Source organism: Panulirus ornatus, chromosome 59, assembly GCF_036320965.1.
Source record: "Panulirus ornatus isolate Po-2019 chromosome 59, ASM3632096v1, whole genome shotgun sequence".
NCBI lineage: Eukaryota > Metazoa > Arthropoda > Malacostraca > Decapoda > Palinuridae > Panulirus > Panulirus ornatus.
The window spans coordinates 23,385,042-23,391,177 of NC_092282.1; the positions used below are offsets into that span (position 1 = coordinate 23,385,042).

General features: G+C 44.4%; 1 protein-coding gene across 5 annotated transcripts in view; it reads right to left on the reverse strand.

The window, feature by feature from the left end:
- LOC139767257 (paired box protein Pax-6-like) overlaps nt 1–2,029 on the reverse strand; it is a 224,616-nt gene extending 222,587 nt beyond the window's left edge. For all 5 annotated transcript variants that reach the window (XM_071696419.1, XM_071696418.1, XM_071696415.1 and 2 more), the window contains exon 1: nt 1,475–2,029. The gene's annotated coding sequence lies outside the window, so the exon portion shown is untranslated. The remainder of the gene's footprint in view (nt 1–1,474) is intronic.
- Nucleotides 2,030–6,136: the final 4,107 nt, after the last annotated feature.

Consider the following 6,136-nt stretch of genomic DNA (forward strand, 5'->3'; position numbering starts at 1 on the left):
ATTTTCCCGTCGCCGTAGTTACGCATTTTCCTGGCGCCGTAGTTACACGTTTTCCTGTCGCCGTAGTTACACGTTTTCCCGTCGCCGTAGTTACGCATTTTCCTAGTGCCGTAGTTACGTGTTTTGCATGAACTGTAGTTACTCATTTCCCTGGCGCCGTAGTTACACGTTTTCCTGACGCCGTAGTTACGCATTTTCCTGATGCTGTAGTTACGCGTTTTCCATGACACCGTAGTCGCGTATTTTCCTGACGCCGTAGTTACGCTTTTTCCTGACGCCGTAGCGACGCGTTTTCCTGACTCCGTCCGTAGTGACGCGTTTTCCTAACGCCGTAGTTACGCATTCTCCTGACGCCGCAGTTACGTGTCATCATGCGTACGTAGTTAAGTTTCTGTCCACCGGCGTTGTTCAATGTTGAACACGATATCATAACACAACGGGGAACAGTGGTGCAAATAATAATTATAAAAATGTATATCAATAATAGTCTTATCCTTAGATATCTTATCTAATTCTATCTATTTTTCGAGACGACCATAACCCAGTTATATATATATATATATATATATATATATATATATATATATATATATATATATATATATATACATATAAACAATTTAAATTTTGTTAAATGTTAACATTATTTAGGTTTTGATATCTATTTACTTTTCTGTTGATAATGTTTTCGTAAATTATAACTTAAGTCATAGATATCTGTGACTTAAGTTTTCTCTGTGACCTAGGTTTTCTCTGTGACTTAGGTTCTTCCCTGTGACCTAGGTTTTCTCTGTGACTTTTAGTTCACTTTACCTATTTAAAGCAGCGTCTTACATACACTACATATTGCTTTCAAGAACTACCTCTCAATCCTTCACAAGCGCCCTTATCAAGCAAGCAAGCAAGCAAGCAAGCAAGCCTTCCACTACAAACAAGAACATTGCTTGGTCTATCTTGCTAGCGCCCGCCCGCTACATTCAAAAAGCCATCAGGGATGGTTCGTAACGTAGCGAACCATCTGTTAACGATGGTTTCAAACTGCTGGTCTTTTTTTGCTCTCACCTCCAACAACATTGGCCCCCGGCCGCCACCCCACCCCCCTTAACCTGCCGTTAACAGCCTTGTTGCTCCAGTTACGACGACAGAACAGTGAGCGGAGCCCAGCCACTCTCGCCTCCCTCCCATTACCACCACCTTGTCATACTGTCATGAAGCGTGACCATAACTGGTGTCATGCCAGGGGGGTGTCATACAGGTAAGCCATGCTCGTTCAACTACACTAACACACTGTACTGCTTGAAAGGGTAACTACTTGGTCTAAAACAAGCTAGTTTAGGTCGTTGTCATAATATAAACATACACACACAAGACCTCGCCACTTCTGAGCGATGTCAGCCACAGAAGGAGGCACCACCACACTGCCAGTGGTGTAACCACCACTACTAGAACAGTAGTTGACCCAGCGTGACCTTACCTTAATGATGAAAGCGATGAGAGGGTCAGCGATGGTGCGTTGGTCGGGTTTCCAGCGGTGGATCCTGCTCCTCCTCCTCCTGTCTCCGCTCCTACACAGACCTCCCTCGCTGAACTCACTTTGTAAGAACAAGTCCTGACGTATTATTTCTATATATCTCTTTTTTTTTAAAGAAAAAAAAATAATTAAAATTCGTTACAACACAATACGGTTCACCAAACAAGCCAGCGAAGCCGATGAATATATATTTTCTCTATCCGCCGAAGGTAATATTTGGTAAATGGCGTGGCGGAGGGCACCGCGCTAAACCCACGTGACACACAGCGTACTCATCGCTCACCGCCACCCGCAGACTGTCTGTTGATTTCCCCCGGGGGAACGATGCTAGACCCTACGCCTCGTCCACACAACTAAATGAGCTTTTCGTGGACCACTATTTACCGTCTCTCACACCATATATCGACAGCCAACTCGGGCTCCCCTCTCCTCCTCCTCCTCCTCCTCTCTCTCGCGCGTGTTGCCTTCGCGGAGGTGGTAGGCCGCCACTCCTCCGCTAACAACCTCTTACTCAACCAGTCCCGGGTGGATCCCGCACGGGCGTGCAGTGTCGTATTTCCCGTGCAGAAGGCCAAGTCTGGAATTAATTACGTGAGATATATGACTATAAGGACGGGTCTGGAATTGAGGGATGGGCAGCGTGTGGCAAGTATGTGGACAAGCTGAGTGTCGCCTCTCGGGCCGCCGCCAGCCAATTAGAACGCCTCACTGGGAGTAATGAACCAATAAAATCACGCTTCACTTCAGCGGCCCGTGACGTCACCGGGCAGCAATGGCGCGCAGTGGACGAGCAGGGGGGGAGGAAGAGAAATCTGGAGGTGAATGGCATCTCGCCCAGCCTTCCACACAAGAGATTTTTGTGTTTGGCGGCAGCTTATTTGTGTTGTCGCTACGCGTCACGGAATTTGAATGTATTTCAACTGTCATTCGGAACCGTGGAAGAGGCGGCAGCCACCGAGGTCGGCGGCCAGCAGCTCCTCCTCCGTCCGTCTGTCCCCATGACCACTTAAAATGAATCCTACAGCAACGCGACACCCCAAGTGTCTGTACGTATGTATCTATGTCCCCAGCGCTGGGGACTCCTAGTCTAACTACTTCCTTCCACAGTGGGGAGGCCATGTGGGAGAATCAGGATTGGAGGAGCGTCTTGTGGCTTCGGGTTATTATATGATGAGCCACTCAGTACATACATCATTAAGTACCTAATTTGATAAGGGCGCCAACCACCCATCTCTTATTTACCTTCGCGCGCGCGTGTGCTCGAGGGAGGAGGAGGAGGGAGGGGAAAAAAGTTGTGAGGAGCTACGCACTCTTGAAATTTGCCCCTTTATCGTCCAGGGGCACAAAAGGACGCGGATGGATACATGATACGCTCGAAATTAAGTGTGTAAAGTCGAGGGCAAAAAGGGAAATAGAATCCGTTTAACACCTTATCACTGGCATTAGCTACGGTGGCCCCCCTTGTAAACATGGCCGTCTGTCCGTCTGTCTGTGTGAGTGTGTGTGTGTGTGTGTGTGTGTGTGCATAACGCGTTTGTGACGCGTCTCTTGAGCGGTTGTAACGGTGACGTGTGATTAGACGTGCGTATTTGTAGTCTGTCATTTGGCCACGCGTCCGCCGTGAGGTAATACAAGCGGGGAAATAAGACACCACGAGGGAGGAGGAGGGACACCCTCCTCTCTCTCTCTCTCTCTCTCTCTCTCTCTCTCTCTCTCTCTCTCTCTCTCTCTCTCTCTCTCTCTCTCTCTCGGGTAGTTTAGAGCCTTGTTATATCGTTAGAGAGAGAGAGAGAGAGAGAGAGAGAGAGAGAGAGAGAGAGAGAGAGTGTGTGGTGTGAGCGATTTTCAGTAGAGCAAAAGAGGTCGTTAGACTCATTCCTAAAAAAGGGTCGTTAGGTAGTTCGCGCTGGTATCATGGGGTTGTTAGCATATAACACTTTAGCATTGTATGTTATATCCTTGGTTGTATTATTACTGTAGGTCTCACCTGCTCTGGGATAAACCATATTTTTAAGACGTGTTTTACGACCTTTGTTGAATGCCTTACAATACAGAAGCCAGTTTAAGTTTTTTTTTTTTTGTAGTTTTCAGTTATTGTGGTAATTTTAGTGGCAATTCTTGCCTATTTCAGCCATCGTATTAATCTTTTTCTTTCATTTTTGTTCATAGATTTCTCCATCTTTGTCAGTTATATGTTTCAGCAATTTTGTGGACTGTTATAACGTATTTGGCTCATACTGTTAACTGTTATAACGTATTTCGCTCATACTGCTGACTGTTATAACGTATTTCGCTCATACTGTTGACTGTTATAACGTATTTGGCTGTTACACACTTCAAAAATGTCACATGGTAATGTTCTACAGCCAATGCGGTGGCGTTTTTTAAACAATTTTTTCTTCAGGAGAAAAAAATTGTTGTTAATGACATATTTTTGACCATAGTATTGATATCGGTAGAGCTCAACAGTTTCGTGAGATGCTCTGACGTTTTTCAACTTATTTAAGTATCTAAGTAACTTTGCAGGATTCTATTTTTTTTGGCGCATATGAAGCGTCTGGGGTAATCCATGGAAAGTTTTGTGGGGCCTGGATGTGGAAAGGGAGCTGTGATTTCGGTGCATTATTACATGACAGCTAGAGACTGAGTGTAAACGAATGTGGCCTTTGTTGTCTTTTCCTAGCGTTACCTCGCACACATGCGGGGGGAGGGTGTTGTCATTTCATGCGTGGCGGGGTGGTGACGGGAATGAATAACGGCGGACAGTATGAATTATGTACATGTGTATATATGTAAATGTCTGTGTGTGTATATATATGTATACGTTGAGATGTATAGGTATGTATATGTGCATGTGTGGACGTATATGTATATACATGTGTATGTGGGTAGGATGGGCCATTCTTTCGTCTGTTTCCTTGCGCTACCTCGCTAACGCGGGAGACAGCGACAAAGTATAATAGAAAAAGATAATATATATATATATATATATATATATATATACGAATAAAGTGTATATGAACGCGCACCTTCATAGAACATACAGAGCTCCAACAGCCAGGATCGAACCTGGGACCCCTCGTGCAAGAGGCAGGCATGCTAACTGCTAGGCTAAGGGACTGTATGATAGGAAACAACTATTCGAAATACTAACTACTCGAATACCCTTCGTCTCACAATGGTGAGCAACGGGGTCTATCGGTTGTTTCCGAACAGAACACATAGCCAGCTGATAGCGTTTTACCGAACCTGACTGTACAACGCGGAGTTATATGAATACGAATAATGTGTATATGAACGCGCACCTTCATTACATTATACAGTCCCTTAGCCTAGCGGTTAGCATGCCTGCCTCTTGCACAAGGGGTCCCAGGTTCGATCCTGGCCGTTGGAGCTTTGTATGTTCTATGAAGGTGCGCGTTCATATACACTTTATTCGTATTCATATATATATATATATATATATATATATATATTTTATTTTATATTTATTTATTTATTTTGCTTTGTCGCTGTCTCCCGCGTTAGCGAGGTAGCGCAAGGAAACAGACGAAAGAATGGCCCAACCCACCCACATACACATGTATATACATACACGTCCACACACGCAAATATACATACCTACACATCTCAACGTATACATATATATATATATATATATATATATATATATATATATATATATATATATATATATATATATATATATATATATATATATATATATACACAGACATATACATATATACACATGTACATAATTCATACTGTCTGCCTTTATTCATTCCCATCGCCACCCTGCCACACATGAAATAACAGCCCCCTCCCCCCTCAATTGCGAGAGGTAGCGCTAGGAAGACAACAAAGGCCCCATTCGTTCACACCCAGTCTCTAGCTGTCATGTAATAATGCACCGAAACCACAGCTCCCTTTCCATATCCAGGCCCCACAAACTTTCCATGGTTTACCCCAAACGCTTCATATGCCCTGGTTCAATCCATTGACAGGACGTCGACCCCGGTATACTACATCGTTCCAATTCACTCTATTCCTTGCACGCCTTTCACCCTCCTGCATGTTCAGGCCCCGATCACACAAAATCTTTTTCACTCCATCTTTCCACCTCCAATTTGGTCTCCCACTTCTCCTCGTTCCCTCCACCTCTGACACATATATCCTCTTGGTCAATCTTACCTCACTCATTCTCTCCATGTGACCAAACCATTTCAAAACACCCTCTTCTGCTCTCTCAACCACACTCTTTTTATTACCACACATCTCTCTTACCCTTATATCACTTACTCGATCAAACCACCTCACACCACATATTGTCCTCAAACATCTCATTTCAAGCACATCCATCCTCCTCCGCACAATTCTATCCATAGCACACGCCTCGCAACCATACAACATTGTTGGAACCACTATTCCTTCAAACATACCCATTTCGAGATAATGTTCTCGACTTCCACACATTCTTCAACGCCACAGAATTTTCGCCCCCTTCCCCACCCTATGATTCCCTTCCGCTTCCATGGTTCCATCCGCTGCCAAATCCACTCTCAGATATCTAAAACACTTCACTTCCTCCAGTTTTTCTCAATT